Source organism: Schistocerca americana, chromosome 2 (genome assembly GCF_021461395.2).
Source record: "Schistocerca americana isolate TAMUIC-IGC-003095 chromosome 2, iqSchAmer2.1, whole genome shotgun sequence".
Classification (NCBI taxonomy): domain Eukaryota; kingdom Metazoa; phylum Arthropoda; class Insecta; order Orthoptera; family Acrididae; genus Schistocerca; species Schistocerca americana.
In genome coordinates this window covers 714,153,491-714,169,921 of record NC_060120.1, presented here as the reverse complement: position 1 = coordinate 714,169,921, position 16,431 = coordinate 714,153,491, and the positions used below count along the sequence as shown (strand labels likewise).

The 16,431-nt window shown below is 45.5% G+C and overlaps 1 protein-coding gene across 2 annotated transcripts in view; it reads right to left on the bottom strand.

The window, feature by feature from the left end:
- Positions 1 to 16,431, bottom strand: part of LOC124594444 (SWI/SNF-related matrix-associated actin-dependent regulator of chromatin subfamily A-like protein 1) — a 147,174-nt gene that overhangs the window by 59,067 nt on the left and 71,676 nt on the right. The gene's annotated exons all lie outside the window — the stretch shown is intronic.

Here is a 16,431-nt window from a genome sequence, read left to right as displayed (position 1 = left end):
CAGAAAATAGGTAGGAGCTCCAATGTTGCTCAGTACAGGGCAAAGAGTTGTCCCATCCATATGTATCTTCGGTAGTCCGTACAGCCTTTGGGTAACTGCAGCTTGTTGGCATAGGCTTTTGAAGACTTTAAAAGTATTAGAACTCTTCTTGAGAAGGCTTAATGTTTCTCTCTTAGCTTGCTATAAGCAGGATCATCAAGCAATGCCTCCATCTTGCTGTTGTATTCAGCATGTGACAGAAGAACGGTGGCTTTCCCCCTGTCAGCAGGTAAAATGGTGAGGTCTTTGTTTGCTCACAAGTCTTCCAGAGTCTTCCTTTCTGCTGAGTTTGTGTTAAACTTTCTTTGTGAGGCTCGTGTTAAAATTTGCCAGACGTCCCTCCTAATCTCTTCTGCAAAGTCAATGGAAAGCTTCAAAATTGCCTGTTCTATGCCAGGTATGACATCTCAGACTGGAGCACTGCAATGGCTACATTGTCCAGGATTCTATCTGTGAGATTTAACTTAGTGCATCGACCTGGTGCAACCCCTTCTTGAGGCTGGGTTCTCGAGACAAGAAAAAATTGACATTTGTTGAGGCTTGGCTTGTTGTTTTGACCAGTCAGATAGCAATCAGGTGGCCAAATATTCAGTTCACAATGGAAGTGGAAAAAATGAGTTCACAATTGAAGTGGAAAAAATGACATATTTCCATTCCTGGATGTCATGGTCAGAAGAAAAGCTGATGGTACCCTGGGACATAGCATCTGGTCAAAACAACAAGCCAAGGTTCGCCACATATCAACGTATACTCATCTCGAGGCCCAACAGCAAGAAGGAAATGCACCACACCAACACACCATGTTTAATCATGCAGGTGGAATCCAGAACATGACTGTTGCAGTGCTTGAGAAAGGTTTGAACTATGCAACACCACCACACACATCTCCAGTCTGAGATATCACATCTGGCAAAGAACAGGCAATTTTGAAGCTCCTCAGTGAAATTGCAGAAGAGACACCTATCAAATTTTAACCAGCCCTAGTGAAAGAGGATACGTTATACACGATGGGTACTGTACATGGTGTCCATGAAATTACTATCACTGCATCTGAAGATCTCTTTAAACTCTCAGCTATGTCCTGGGATAGCTGACTGGTAAAAACAACAAGTCAAGGCTTGCCACTTATCAAAGTATACTCAACTCCAGGCCCAACAGCAAGAAGGGAATACACCACACCAACACACCATGTTTAACCTCACAGATAGTATCGGGGACAATGTGACCATTGCAGGACTCAAGAAAGGTCTGAACTATGCAATACCATCACAGTCAGCTCCAGTCTAAGATGTCGCATCTGGCAAAGAGCAGGCAATTTTGAAGCTGCCCAGTGAAGTTGCAGAAGAGATTAGGAGGGACACTTTCGAAATTTTAACACGAGCCCCACAAATGAAGTTTAACATCAGTTCAGCAAAAAGGAAGGCTCTGCAAGACTTGAGGGCAGACAAAGACCTCATCATTTTACCTGATGACAAGGGGAATGCCACCATCCTTCTGCCACAAGCTGAATACAACAGCAAGATGGAGGCACAGCTTGACGATCCTGCTTATTGCAAGCTAAGAGAGGATCTAAATGCCAAAATCCAGAGAGAAACATCAGGTCTTTTTAAGAAGAGTCCTACTCCTTCTAGAGTCATTAAGAGCTTATGCCAACAGGCTGCAGTTCCCCAAAAACTCTACGGCCTACCAAAGATACTGGGCAACATTGGAGCTCCTACCTATTTTCTGGCCAAACATCTTACTACACTGTTGGGCCTCTTACAAGCAAGCATGACCACAATATCTGGAATTCAGAGGACTTCACAGGTTGCCTGAAGACACTTAAGCTACAACCATCACGTCTTTTGATTAGCTTTGACATTGTATCTTTATTTACGAAAGTATCTCAGCAGGACTTTTAAGAGCTTGTCAGCAGCCAGTTTGAGAAAGACACAGTGGCACTGTTTAAACAACTGCTTATCTCAACTTATTTCTTATTCAGTGTTCAGTATATTGAGCAGGTGGACAGTATCACCATGGGAAGTCCTCTGTCTCCCATGGCGGCCAACAATTTTATGTAAGACTTGCGGAAAAAGCACTGCACTTTTCAAGTCACAAACCTTCCTGCTTCCGGTGGTACGTACATGATACATTTGCGGTGTGGCCCCAAGGAACAGAGACATTACCTGTGTTTCTTCGGCATCTGCACTCACTCCATCCGAGTATACAGTTCACAATGGAAGTGGAAAATGATGGCATTTACCACTCCTGGATGTCTTGGTCAGAAAGAAAGCCAATGGTGCACACTGGGACAAAGTCTCTAGTGCAAATCAACTCACACAGAGCTATATTTGCGGGCCACAAGTTGTCATCACCCTGCACAATGCGATAGTGTTTTACGTTCTCAAGTGCATAGAGCACTTGCAGTCTGAGATGCCAACAGTCTACCTGGTGAGCTACAATACCTAAGAATGATATTCCAACAGAATGGCTATTCTGACAGACAGATACACCACGCATTGCATTCTAAGCAAATTCAAAGCAGGGATGTAAATGAAGATGCGGAGACACCCATTGCAATGGTGTCCTTGCCCTTTTTTGGCAGCATATCCTCAAGAATAGAGAGAATCCTCAAAAGGCATGACATCAATTGTGTTTTTCAGCCACCAGCAAAATTGAGGAATTTATTGTGCTTTGTCTAAAATGGCTTAGGCCTTAGGAAACATGGCATGTGTACGATCCCATGCCAATGTGGATAAATCTTATATGGAACTACATGCCGAGTCATGAAAGAATGTTGTGTCGAACACCGTCATACATGCCTGGGGAAAACTGAAAAATCAGTGATAGCAAAGAATTTGCCGAACATGAGGCACTATGTTTTCTGAAAAGACTGAAATTTTGTCCCCAGCACCATATTTCTGGGACTGTGTTGTAAAGGAAACTGTAAATATCCACAGAGCAGACAATATTAACAATACAAGAGGGATGCAGGGTTTCAATTAAGTGCCACCTGGATCCAGCATTGGCAGCCATTACATCAAAAAAAGGGAAAACAATAACTTCTGTTTCGTGATTTGACACAATGCACTGCTGAGATTTAATTCGGCTTTTAACTACAGGAGCGTCGGCAGCATAGTCGTTGCCCACAGTGCCCTAGTGGCTCCAATCAGGAGGCACTAGGGGCACTGCTTTCCTTTAACTGTAAGCATTTTCCCACACATGCATATTACCTGCTCCTGGCATCATAAATTTCACCACCATTGTGCGATTATCATCAGTCACATCCTGCAGCAGTGACAGCAGCAACTACCACCATCCAAGGATGTCTAGCAGTTGCATCGATGAAATATTATGCGATTTACAGAATACGATCTGGCAGCCAACACGAGAAGTGTATTTGCAACAGATCCATAGGGAAAGCCTGAAAAGTCTAATGTTGTTGATGTTTTCATGATTGTGAAGGGCACTTATGATAAGATTGTGTCCAGTCAATGAGCAGCAGCCAAAGATTAAGTACACACTGGAAGTTGAAGTGGATAGGAAATTGAGTTTTCTGGATCATCTTACTATGAAAAGTGATGAGAGTCTTGGCTTCTCTATTTTTCGGAAGCTAACCCACTCTAATGCTATACTATGCACTGATTCCACTCATCCCATTACACGTAAGGTAGCCTACATTCGTAGTATGGTAGCACGACTGTCGAGTTTGCCTCTAAATGAGGACCAAGTTAATAAAAGAGTTAAATATTTTGAAGCAGGTTGTGGTGACTAATGGCTGTAAGCAATTGCTGGTTTCCGTTTTGTGCAGAAAGGACAGGCAGATGAAACCACCGTGGACAGATCATACAAAAAAGTACGTAATGTTGCAATATAGGGGACTCCTTCCCAAAAAGATTTAGGATAGGATACCGTACAAGTGGGCAACTAAGGTATAAGTTGAAACATAGGCTCAGCAATTGTGGTGGGGGTCAGGAGGATGGTAAATATAATTCATCAGGCATATGTAAGTTACAATGCAGATCCTGCAAATCATTTTATATTGGACAAATGGGCAGAAGGTTTGTCATCTGTTTTAAAGAACATGTGGGCTCCTCTAATAGGATTGTGTTTGGAAAGCATTTAAAAAATGGTCACCGGGTTGGTATTAAAAATAACACATTTGATGATTTTGCAGCATGCATCAAAAGATATGCAGTTGGATATTTTGGAGGAACTTGAGATCTTGAAGAGCAAAATAAAGGAGCTGGATAAAATTCTGAACAAACAAGCCAATTTTCGGTTTAGCAAGTTCTTTGCTCTGTTTCAAAATGATGTATAGGTCATGTTCCTTTCCCTTACCACCAACCCTTGATCACAAGCTCCTGTACACCTGGTGCTCCCTCTCCTCAATTCCCCCCCCCCCCCCCCCCCCCCCTCCTCCTCAGCTCTCCTTTTCTAATCTTCTCATAGTTACATTTTGTTCCCCAGGTTGATTGTCATGCACTGAGTTCAGTTTCTGTTCCGTTGCTGATATACTGAGGAGTATAACATTTTGATCTCTGAATGCACTATTGTCTGTGGTGCCTATATGATGCTGCTGGTTGGATACGGTTTCTGTTTTTGTTGAACTTTTACTCTGTATATGCGGTATGATGTGTGTTGTAGATTATGAAGCTCTGTTTACTGGTTGATTATGTGGTCTTCCTAAATTATTAAAAAAATATTGTTTCTGTTCCTTTTTGTTAGCATATACTATCTATCGGATACTTCTGAGTAACATATGATGTATGCTTTCTCTATTGAATCTGTTAGTCTATAGTAGTTCTTATTTATTTGATTACAAAAATGGCAAACAGTCATTTCCAGTCCAATTTCAGTACGTCTGTTTTTCTGCTACTGATAATACATCATTTCCATTCTTGCCATGTTGTCCATTTGATTTCATCTTCATGCTTCTCCACCCCTCCCCCCCTTCCTCCAACCCATTTCCTCACCTTCCATCTCCCCCCCCCCCCCCCATTTATCTCTTATTGCCTTCCCATCCCTCTACAGCCCCACTCCCACCCTATATGCCTACGAGTGTGTTTATGCTATGTCTTCTCCCAGGAGGGCAAGTACATTTTTGGCGTTTTGTGGAAGACAACTTCATAGTTTTAATGTCTGTTTTTACCTAGAACATGTCAGAAACAACAGTTTTATCTTGATATATTTTGCAACATTTGTTAATGTAAAGTTTTTATGTTTGTAAAGGGTTGGAAGCGAAGAAGAATTTTTTTATGCCTTATTGATATTTTTTTAAAATACTAATGTTGTGGTTCACATTTACTGATCTTTATGCGCCAACTAGTCATACAACTTTGTTAAATGCATTGTATGTGGTGCTGCTATATTTTACTCTTGAGTGATTTTAAGTAACTGTTTTTGATAAAAATTTTAAAAGTATTAATTTTATTGTTGACTTCTACTGTTATTGTATTAAATGTCGTACTTTTTAAGGTTGGAGAATACTGTAATAAATAAAAAAGGGTTCCTGCGTCCTAATTGGATGCCCCGTTCCCAAGATTTCCTTATAGCAGCGAGAGGAGTAGACTGCCACTTACCTGTGCGCTTTGTAACTGTTCATTTGCACACACATATATATATATATAAAAAACAAAGATGAGGTGACTTACCGAACAAAAGCGCTGGCAGGTCGATAGACACACAAACAAACACAAACATACACACAAAATTCAAGCTTTCGCAACAAACTGTTGCCTCGTCAGGAAAGAGGGAAGGAGAGGGGAAGACGAAAGGAAGTGGGTTTTAAGGGAGAGGGTAAGGAGTCATTCCAATCCCGGGAGCGGAAAGACTTACCTTAGGGGGAAAAAAGGACAGGTATACACTCGCATACACGCACATATCCATCCACACATACAGACACAAGCAGACATATTTAAAGACAAAGAGTTTGGGCAGAGATGTCAGTCGAGGCAGAAGTGTAGAGGCAAAGAAGTTGTTGAAAGACAGGTGAGGTATGAGTGGCAGCAACTTGAAATTAGCGGAGATTGAGGCCTGGCGGATGATGAGAAGAGAGGATATACTGAAGGGCAAGTTCCCATCTCCGGAGTTCGGATAGGTTGGTGTTGGTGGGAAGTATCCAGATAACCCGGACGGTGTAACACTGTGCCAAGATGTGCTGGCTGTGCACCAAGGCATGTTTAGCCACAGGGTGATCCTCATTACCAACAAACACTGTCTGCCTGTGTCCATTCATGCGAATGGACAGTTTGTTGCTGGTCATTCCCACATAGAATGCATCACAGTGTAGGCAGGTCAGTTGGTAAATCACGTGGGTGCTTTCACACGTGGCTCTGCCTCTGATCGTGTACACCTTCCGGGTTACAGGACTGGAGTAGGTGGTGGTGGGAGGGTGCATGGGACAGGTTTTGCATCGGGGGCGGTTACAAGGATAGGAGCCAGAGGGTAGGGAAGGTGGTTTGGGGATTTCATAGGGATGAACTAACAGGTTACGAAGGTTAGGTGGACGGCGGAAAGACACTCTTGGCGGAGTGGGGAGGATTTCATGAAGGATGGATCTCATTTCAGGGCAGGATTTGAGGAAGTCGTATTCCTTGACGTTGACCTCCACCTGTCCAATGGCCAACTTCACACGTCCGTCCACATCAAACCCACCAACAAGCAACAGTACCTCCATTATGACAGCTGCCACCCATTCCACATCAAACGGTCCCTTCCCTACAGCCTAGGTCTTCGTGGCAAACGAATCTGCTCCAGTCCGGAATCCCTGAATCATTACACCAACAACCTGAAAACAGCTTTCGCATCCCGCAACTACCCTCCCGACCTGGTACAGAAGCAAATAACCAGAGCCACTTCCTCGCCCCCCTCAAACCCAGAATCCCCCACAGAAGAACCACAAAAGTGCCCCACTTGTGACAGGATACTTTCCGGGACTGGACCAGACTCTGAATGCAGCTCTCCAGCAGGGATACGACTTCCTCAAATCCTGCCCTGAAATGAGATCCATCCTTCATGAAATCCTCCCCACTCCGCCAAGAGTGTCTTTCCGCCGTCCACCTAACCTTCGTAACCTGTTAGTTCATCCCTATGAAATCCCCAAACCACCTTCCCTACCCTCTGGCTCCTATCCTTGTAACCGCCCCCGATGCAAAACCTGTCCCATGCACCCTCCCACCACCACCTACTCCAGTCCTGTAACCCGGAAGGTGTACACGATCAGAGGCAGAGCCACGTGTGAAAGCACCCACGTGATTTACCAACTGACCTGCCTACACTGTGATGCATTCTATGTGGGAATGACCAGCAACAAACTGTCCATTCGCATGAATGGACACAGGCAGACAGTGTTTGTTGGTAATGAGGATCACCCTGTGGCTAAACATGCCTTGGTGCACAGCCAGCACATCTTGGCACAGTGTTACACCGTCCGGGTTATCTGGATACTTCCCACCAACACCAACCTATCCGAACTCCGGAGATGGGAACTTGCCCTTCAGTATATCCTCTCTTCTCGTCATCCGCCAGGCCTCAATCTCCGCTAATTTCAAGTTGCTGCCACTCATACCTCACCTGTCTTTCAACAACTTCTTTGCCTCTACACTTCTGCCTCGACTGACATCTCTGCCCAAACTCTTTGTCTTTAAATATGTCTGCTTGTGTCTGTATGTGTGGATGGATATGTGCGTGTATGCGAGTGTATACCTGTCCTTTTTTCCCCCTAAGGTAAGTCTTTCCGCTCCCGGGATTGGAATGACTCCTTACCCTCTCCCTTAAAACCCACTTCCTTTCGTCTTCCCCTCTCCTTCCCTCTTTCCTGACGAGGCAACAGTTTGTTGCGAAAGCTTGAATTTTGTGTGTATGTTTGTGTTTGTTTGTGTGTCTATCGACCTGCCAGCGCTTTTGTTCGGTAAGTCACCTCATCTTTGTTTTTTATATATAATTTTTCCCACGTGGAATGTTTCCTTCCATTATATTGATATCATTAATTTGAATCCAACAATCACGTTTGTTATTGTCACTGTTGCATTTCGAAATCTTTCCTGTCGTCTTATTTTCCTCTTTCTGTTTTTGCCAGTAGTTTCACTTTGTATTCACCTTCTCCTTTTTACCGTAATCTGCTATACTATTTTATCCCGCCTATATATATACTCAATAATACGTAACCCACTTCCAAACCATAACCAAAAAAAATTTTTTTGCCGCCTTCAGCACTACCGCCGCTATAATATCCACCGTTTCTAGTTCACAAACAGCTCCTTTCACCTTTTAAACAACCATTTCGGCCAGTTCTAATAACTTTCGCTTTATTTCCATTTCCGTTTTTCCCACATCACTGATCATTTTTAGCCGCTTCCCACAGGTTTTAACGCCATTATTTCTTCGTCAGACAATTGTTAGCCTCATTTTCTTAATCTGCCACCACAATACCACTCCTTTTAATATACTACACGCAGTTTTTTCGAAATTTTCCCGAATTTCTCCGTCCTTTAACGTGTTTTGGCGGCAACACAACCAACTAACCTTTATGCACATCGTTGTCTACCAACCCAAGTCCAACATAGCCCAGTTGTAACCAACACCTTTTCGCCTTTTTTCATTCCAGATCTCCAGTTTCTTTCCGGTTCACCTTTTTCTCTCCCCATATATTTTTATTTTCATTTTCATTTCACCTCATGTTACACTTTCCACCTTCTAATACCATGTCACCCTCACAACACCCCCACAATGACCCCATTAAGTTTTATTTACATTCCCTCCGCAAACATGCCTTCGCCCTAGCCAGATTACGCTCGCATATTTTATTTTCTCAGGCTTGTCTGACATTTGGCATTACCCCCAAAGGCCTCACACTCAAAGTTCCCATCTCTGGCTGCAACCCTTCCTTCCATCAGTCCCTATACCAGTTCCAAACTGAACAATCCATTGCCCTCACCCACCTAATCCTTCACCTACACATCAACTCAGCCAATGAACACACCCTAAACTCCTATCCTTAATAAAAGTCCTTAATCTTTCCTCTCCCACATCCACACCGGCTGTTCAGAGCATCCTCCTACAGGCCAACCGTAAATTAGAACAGCATGCCACCCTCCATCTCAAAAAACTATACAATCTCCTGGTTTCCCACCTCCGGAAAGGCAACTCACTCACCCTTCACACCTTTCCAGCAAACCTCAACCTTCTCTCATTGCACACAAACCCAGTCTCTCCCATCTACTCAATCTCCCACTTCCAGCTCCACTCCCTCCAAAACCTCAAAATTCCGATCAACACAATCTGGAACCACAACACCCTAATTCAGTAGTTAACCTTTCCTCCAAACCTCTCTCCCAATCCGAAACCTCTGTCCTATCCAAAGGCCTCACCTTCAGCCCCACTCCCAGATTCAACCAAACAGCCCTCGTCAAAGATTTACTGTCCTACACTCGTACTCTCTGCTGGAAGTATCACTTTGCCACCAAGAAAAATGATCCTAAACCTACCCCTAATGAACCAACTCCCCAAGACACTATCCAAATTGAACCCTGCCTGGAACAGTTCCGTCCCCCGTCACAGCGGGACCCACCTCCTCTTCCTCAAAATCACCCTCTCCAAACCTTCCAGGAATTTCTGACTTCCAGGCTTGCATCTCAATCCTTCTTAAAAAACCTTAATCCTACACCCAACATCACCACTGCTGAAGCCCAGGCTATCCGTGATCTGAAGGCTGACCGATCCATCGTCATTCTTCCGGCGGACAAGGGTTCCACGACCGTGGTACTTGATCGTCGGGAGTTTGTGGCTGAGGGACTGCGTCAGCTTTCAGACAACACCACATACAAAGTTTGCCAAGGTAACCCCATTCCCGATGTCCAGGCGGAGCTTCAAGGAATCCTCAGAACCTTAGGCCCCCTGCAAAACCTTTCACCTGACTCCATCAACCTCCTGACCCCACCGACACCCAGCACCCCTACCTTCTACCTTCTTCCTAAAATCCACAAACCCAATCATCCCGGCCGCCCCATTGTAGCTGGTTACCAAGCCCCCACAGAGCGTATCTCTGCCTACGTAGATCAACACCTTCAACCCATTACATGCAGTCTCCCATCCTTCATCAAGGACACCAACCACTTCCTTGAACGCCTGGAATCCTTACCCAATCTGTTACCCCCGGAAACCATCCTTGTAACCATTGATGCCACGTCCTTATACACAAATATTCCGCACGTCCAGGGCCTCGCTGCGATGGAGCATTTCCTTTCACGCCGAGCACCTGCCACCCTACCTAAAACCTCTTTCCTCATCACCTTAGCCAGCTTCATCCTGACCCACAACTTCTTCACTTTTGAGGGCCAGACATACCAACAATTAAAGGGAACAGCCATGGGCACCAGGATGGCCCCCTCGTACGCCAACCTATTCATGGGTCGCTTAGAGGAAGCCTTCTTGGTTACCCAGGTCTGCCAACCCAAAGTTTGGTACAGATTTATTGATGACATCTTCATGATCTGGACTCACAGTGAAGAAGAACTCCAGAATTTCCTCTCCAACCTCAACTCCTTTGGTTCCATCAGTTTCACCTGGTCCTACTCGAAATCCCATGCCACTTTCCTTGACGTTGACCTCCACCTGTCCAATGGCCAACTTCACACGTCCGTCCACATCAAACCCACCAACAAGCAACAGTACCTCCATTATGACAGCTGCCACCCATTCCACATCAAACGGTCCCTTCCCTACAGCCTAGGTCTTCGTGGCAAACGAATCTGCTCCAGTCCGGAATCCCTGAATCATTACACCAACAACCTGAAAACAGCTTTCGCATCCCGCAACTACCCTCCCGACCTGGTACAGAAGCAAATAACCAGAGCCACTTCCTCGCCCCCCTCAAACCCAGAATCCCCCACAGAAGAACCACAAAAGTGCCCCACTTGTGACAGGATACTTTCCGGGACTGGACCAGACTCAGAATGCGGCTCTCCAGCAGGGATACGACTTCCTCAAATCCTGCCCTGAAATGAGATCCATCCTTCATGAAATCCTCCCCACTCCGCCAAGAGTGTCTTTCCGCCGTCCACCTAACCTTCGTAACCTGTTAGTTCATCCCTATGAAATCCCCAAACCACCTTCCCTACCCTCTGGCTCCTATCCTTGTAACCGCCCCCGATGCAAAACCTGTCCCATGCACCCTCCCACCACCACCTACTCCAGTCCTGTAACCCGGAAGGTGTACACGATCAGAGGCAGAGCCACGTGTGAAAGCACCCACGTGATTTACCAACTGACCTGCCTACACTGTGATGCATTCTATGTGGGAATGACCAGCAACAAACTGTCCATTCGCATGAATGGACACAGGCAGACAGTGTTTGTTGGTAATGAGGATCACCCTGTGGCTAAACATGCCTTGGTGCACAGCCAGCACATCTTGGCACAGTGTTACACCGTCCGGGTTATCTGGATACTTCCCACCAACACCAACCTATCCGAACTCCGGAGATGGGAACTTGCCCTTCAGTATATCCTCTCTTCTCGTCATCCGCCAGGCCTCAATCTCCGCTAATTTCAAGTTGCTGCCACTCATACCTCACCTGTCTTTCAACAACTTCTTTGCCTCTACACTTCTGCCTCGACTGACATCTCTGCCCAAACTCTTTGTCTTTAAATATGTCTGCTTGTGTCTGTATGTGTGGATGGATATGTGCGTGTATGCGAGTGTATACCTGTCCTTTTTTCCCCCTAAGGTAAGTCTTTCCGCTCCCGGGATTGGAATGACTCCTTACCCTCTCCCTTAAAACCCACTTCCTTTCGTCTTCCCCTCTCCTTCCCTCTTTCCTGACGAGGCAACAGTTTGTTGCGAAAGCTTGAATTTTGTGTGTATGTTTGTGTTTGTTTGTGTGTCTATCGACCTGCCAGCGCTTTTGTTCGGTAAGTCACCTCATCTTTGTTTTTTATATATAATTTTTCCCACTTGGAATGTTTCCTTCCATTATATTGATATCACATATATATATAAAAAAAAAACAAAGATGAGGTGACTTACCGAACGAAAGCGCTGGCAGGTCGATAGACACACAAACGAACACAAACATACACACAAAATTCAAGCTTTCGTGATCTACCAACTGACCTGCCTACACTGTGACGCATTATATGTGGGAATGACCAGCAACAAACTGTCCATTCGCGTGAATGGACACAGGCAGACAGTGTTTGTTGGTAATGAGGATCACCCTGTGGCTAAACATGCCTTGGTGCACGGCCAGCACATCTTGGCACAGTGTTACACCGTCCGGGTTATCTGGATACTTCCCACTAACACCAACCTATCCGAACTCCGGAGATGGGAACTTGCTCTTCAATATATCCTCTCTTCCCGTTATCCACCAGGCCTCAATCTCCGCTACTTTCAAGTTGCCGCCACTCATACCTCACCTGTCATTCAACAACATCTTTGCCTCTGCACTTCTGCCTCGACTGACATCTCTGCCCAAACTCTTTGTCTTTAAATATCTCTGCTTGTGTCTGTATATGTGTGGACGGATATGTGTGTGTGTGTGTGTGCGAGTGTATACCCGTCCTTTTTTCCCCCTAAGGTAAGTCTTTCCGCTCCCGGGATTGGAATGACTCCTTACCCACTCCCTTAAAACCCACATCCTTTCGTCTTTCCCTCTCCTTCCCTCTTTCCTGATGAGGCAACAGTTTGTTGCGAAAGCTTGAATTTTGTGTGTATGTTTGTGTTTGTTTGTGTGTCTGTCGACCTGCCAGCACTTTCATTTGGTAAGTCACATCATCTTTGTTTTTAGATATATTTTTCCTACGTGGAATGTTTCCCTCTATTATAACCATATCATTAATTTGAACCCAACAATTACGTTTGTTATTGTTGCTGTTGCATTTCGAAATCCTTCCTGTCGTCTTATTTTCTCTTTCTGTTTTTACCAGTAGTCTCACTTTGTATTCACCTTCCTCTTTTTACCGTAATACAATTTTATCCCGCCTATATATACTCAATAACACGTAACCCACTTCCAAACAATAACCAAAAAAATTTTTATTTTCCGCTTTCAACACTACCGCTGCTATAAAATCCACCGTTTCTAGTTCAATAACAGCTGCTTTCAAATATTAAACAACCATTTCGGCTAGTTCTAATAACTTTCACTTTATTTCCACTTCCGTTTTTCGCACATCACTGATCATTTTTAGCCGCTCCCCACAGGTTTTAACGTCATTATTTCTTCGTCAAACAATTGTTAGCCCCATTTTCGTAATCTTTCACCATAACACCACTCCTTTTAATACATTTACACGTTTTTTTCGAAATTTTCCCAAATTTCTCCGTCCTTTAACGTGTTTTAGCGGCAACACACCCACCTAACCTTTATGCACATCGCTGTCAACCAACCCAAGTTCACCACATGATCAACTTAACCAACACTTTTTCGCCTTTTTTCATACCAGATCTCCAGTTACTTTCTAGTTCACCCTTATCTCTCCCCATATTTTTATCTTTCATTTTCATTTCAACCTCATGTTACACTTTCCACCTTCTAATACCATGTCACCCTCACAACACCCCCACAACGACCCCATTAAGTTTTATTTACATTCCCTCCGCAAACATGCCTTCGCCCTAGCCAGATTACGCTCGCATATTTTATTTTCTCAGGCTTGTCTGACATTTAGCATAACCCCCAAAGGCCTCACACTTAAAGTTCCCATCTCTGGCTGCAACCCTTCTTTCCATCAGTCCCTATACCAGTTCCAAACTGAACAATCCATTGCCCTCACCCACTTAATCCTTCACCTACACATCAACTCAGCCAATGAACACACCTGTCAACTCCTATCCTTAATAAAAGTCCTTAATCTTTCCTCTCCCACATCGACACCGGCTATTCAGAGCATCCTCCTACAGTCCAACCGCAAATTAGAACAGCATGCCACCCTTCACCTCAAAAAACTATCCAATCTCCTGGTTTCCCACCTTCGGAAAGGCACCTCACTCACCCTTCACAACCTTTCCAGCAAACCTCAACCTCCTCTCATTGCACACAAACCCAGTCTCTCCCATTTACTCAGTCTCCCACTTCCAGCTCCACTCCCTCCAAAACCTCAAAATTCCAATCAACACAATCTGGTACCACAACACCCTAATTCAGTAGTTAACCTTTCCTCCAAACCTCTCTCCCAATCCGAAACCTCTGACCTATCCAAAGGCCTCACCTTCAGCCCCACTCCCAGATTCAACCAAACAGCACTCGTCAAAGATTTACTGTCCTACACTCGTACTCTCTGCTGGAAGTATCACTTTGCCACCAAGAAAAATGATCCTAAACCTACCCCTAATGATCCAACTCCCCAAGACACTATCCAAATTGAACCCTGCCTGGAACAGTTCCGTCCCCCGTCACAGCGGGACCCACCTCCTCTTCCTCAAAATCACCCTCTCCAAACCTTCCAGGAATTTCTGACTTCCAGCCTTGCCTCTCAATCCTTCTTAAAAAACCTTAATCCTATTCCCAACATCACCACTGCTGAAGCCCAGGCTATCCGTGATCTGAAGGCTGACCGGTCCATCGTCATTCTTCTGGTGGACAAGGGTTCCACGACCGTGGTACTTGATCGTCGGGAGTATGTGGCTGAGGGACTGCGTCAGCTTTCCGACAACACCACATACAAAGTTTGCCAAGGTAATCCCATTCCTGATGTCCAGGCGGAGCTTCAAGGAATCCTCAGATTCTTAGGCCCCCTGCAAAACCTTTCACCTGACTCCATCAACCTCCTGACCCCACCAACACCCCGCACCCCTACCTTCTACCTTCTACCTTCTTCCTAAAATTCACAAACCCAATCATACCGGCCGCCCCATTGTAGCTGGTCACCAAGCCCCCACAGAACGTATCTCTGCCTACGTAGATCAACACCTTCAACCCATTACATGCAGTCTCCCATCCTTCATCAAAGACACCAACCACTTTCTCGAACGCCTGGAATCCTTACCCAATCCGTTACCCCCAGAAACCATCCTTATAACCATTGATGCCACTTCCTTATACACAAATATACCGCACGTCCAGGGCCTTGCTGCGATGGAGTACTTCCTTTCACGCCGATCGCCTGCCACCCTACCTAAAACCTCTTTCCTCATTACCTTCGCCAGCTTCATCCTGACCCACAACTTCTTCACTTTTGAAGGCCAGACATACAACATTAAAGGGAACAGCCATGGGTACCAGGATGGGCCCTTCGTACGCCAACCTATTCATGGGTTGCGTAGAGGAAGCCTTCTTGGTTACCCAGGCCTGCCAACCCAAAGTTTGGTACAGATTTATTGATGACATCTTCATGATCTGGACTCACAGTGAAGAAGAACTCCAGAATTTCCTCTCCAACCTCAACTCCTTTGGTTCCATCAGATTCACCTGGTCCTACTCCAAATCCCATGCCACGTTCCTTGATGTTGACCTCCACCTGTCCAATGGCCAGCTTCACACGTCCGTCCACATCAAACCCACCAACAAGCAACAGTACCTCCATTACGACAGCTGCCACCCATTCCAGATCAAACGGTCCCTTCCCTACAGCCTAGGTCTTCGTGGCAAACGAATCTGCTCCAGTCCGGAATCCCTGAAGCATTACACCAACAACCTGACAACAGCTTTCGCATCCCGCAACTACCCTCTCGACCTGGTACAGAAGCAAATAACCAGAGCCACTTCCTCATCCTCTCAAACCCAGAACCTCCCACAGAAGAACCACAAAAGTGCCTCACTTGTGACAGGATACTTTCCGGGACTGGGTCAGATTCTGAATGTGGCTCTCCAGCAGGGATACGACTTCCTCAAATCCTGCCCTGAAATGAGATCCATCCTTCATGAAATCCTCCCCACTCCACCAAGAGTGTCTTTCCGCCGTCCACCTAACCTTCGTAACCTCTTAGTTCATCCCTATGAAATCCCCAAACCACCTTCCCTACCCTCTGGCTCCTACCCTTGTAATCGCCCCCGGTGTAAAACCTGTCCCATGCACCCTCCCACCACCACCTACTCCAGTCCTGTAACCCGGAAGGTGTACACAGAGCCACGTGTGAAAGCACCCACGTGATCTACCAACTGACCTGCCTACACTGTGACGCATTCTATGTGGGAATGACCAGCAACAAACTGTCCATTCGCATGAATGGACACTGGCAGACAGTGTTTGTTGGTAATGAGGATCACCCTGTGGCTAAACATGCCTTGGTGCACGGCCAGCACATCTTGGCACAGTGTTACACCGCCCGGGTTATCTGGATACTTCCCACTAACACCAACCTATCTGAACTCCGGAGATGGGAACTTGCTCTTCAATATATCCTCTCTTCCCGTTATCCACCAGGCCTCAATCTCCGCTAATTTCAAGTTGCCGCCACTCATACCTCAC